The sequence below is a fragment of the Lactuca sativa genome, chromosome 6, assembly GCF_002870075.4.
Source record: "Lactuca sativa cultivar Salinas chromosome 6, Lsat_Salinas_v11, whole genome shotgun sequence".
Lineage (NCBI taxonomy): Eukaryota > Viridiplantae > Streptophyta > Magnoliopsida > Asterales > Asteraceae > Lactuca > Lactuca sativa.
Genome location: NC_056628.2, coordinates 83,252,222 through 83,253,884, shown reverse-complemented (window position 1 = coordinate 83,253,884; position 1,663 = coordinate 83,252,222). Strand labels below are relative to the sequence as shown.

Here is a 1,663-nt window from a genome sequence, read left to right as displayed (position 1 = left end):
AAATTTGGGACTAAATGTGGCAATGTATTTTATTTATATAAAAAATAATGTTTTTATAGTAAAAAATTATATTGTGAATCCCAAGGTTGTCAATATCAAGATCTCATATATGATTATTTTTGTTTTGTATGGTCATTGATTGTAAAATTGAATCGGATGGTAAAATCTTATCAAATACATTTTAAAACATAAAAAACATATTTTCACCCATCTGTTAACCCTTCGTTAACAATAAATAATTTAAAACATATAAAAAACACATATCTAATACATCATTTCATGGTAAATAATTCAAAATAGAGATTCTATGTAGTAAGTCCAAGAAAAAATATATTAAGTTTTCCTTTAAAAGAAAAAAATAATAATATGAACCTACTATCCACAATTACTTTTCACGTTTTATGTGATTATTTTACGCTAAAAAAAAAAAACAAAGGTCACCTTGATATATATGACACCCAAATATTTAATGAATAAGTTATATTAATAAAATATATAAATATTATGTTGTTTTTAAGAATGATAACTTGACACATTAATATATTTTCATGACACGTCATTTCTCATATTGATATCCTCATCCAATATATTCCTCACATGTTATTTTTTATATATATAAAACATTTCCTTTCTTAAACTTTTTATTCATGTGTTTACCATTTTCTTTGATAATACTCATAATAGTGTGTCAAAAGGTACCATATCGAGGCATGAACAATATATATGGAAGACAGGAAGAGCAACTGGGAAAATCAAAATGGATTTGAGCATTTCCTTGTTAAATAAAGAGGTGTAGGTTTTATTAAAACTGTTCCTTCCATAAAATAAAAGGGATTTTTATTTTGTCCCTATTAATAGTAGTAAGCGATCACATAGGAACTTTCTGAAATATAACTTCTAACGATTTTATGGATTTATGTACATGTCTTCTAACAAAATCAGCTGGAATAGCTCAGTTGGTTAGAGCGTGTGGCTGTTAACCACAAGGTCGGAGGTTCAACCCCTCCTTCTAGCGATTCTATTGAGTTTGAGTTTGTGTTTGTTTTCTAAGTCAAACAACTATATATGTGTGTTTTTTTACATTAATAATTATGAAACAAAACAAAGAATATATAATTTGAATTATTGATTATAACATCATCCAATTACAATGTAAGAAAGAGTGTTGCTTATTTGACTAACCATAAACCAAACACACAAACCACAACAACCTTCAACTCTCTCTTTCTCTATCTTATCCCCCATTGCTCATTCTCTTTCTTCTGAAAAACAAAAAAAAAACCCAATAATTTCACAAGATCACATACATTTGGCCCAAAAATACTTGCATAACATGATAAAGTTAAAAAATTTAAAGATCTTTATTAGAGCATTGGGTGTGGACAACAAGGTGCAACACCAAGTTGTGCCACCTCACATGCCACCTAAGCTAATAGTGTTATGACACCAAGTGGAGAAATGGACAACAAGATGCAACAACAACTTTTTGAAAATAAATATTTTTATTTTTCTATTTTTTTTTTACTATTTCGTTTTTTTTTTACTTTTTTTTTTGCTTTCTTTTTTGTTTGTTTTTTTAATAACTAATATATTTTTTTATAAAACATATAATTTTAAAAACAATAAAAGACATAATATTTAAAATCTAAAATTTCGATTACAA

General features: G+C 26.3%; 1 non-coding gene across 1 annotated transcript; it reads left to right on the top strand.

The window, feature by feature from the left end:
* Positions 1-941: 941 nt before the first annotated feature.
* Positions 942-1,015, top strand: TRNAN-GUU (transfer RNA asparagine (anticodon GUU)). The gene has a single exon. It is a non-coding gene; the product is annotated as a tRNA-Asn (tRNA).
* Positions 1,016-1,663: the final 648 nt, after the last annotated feature.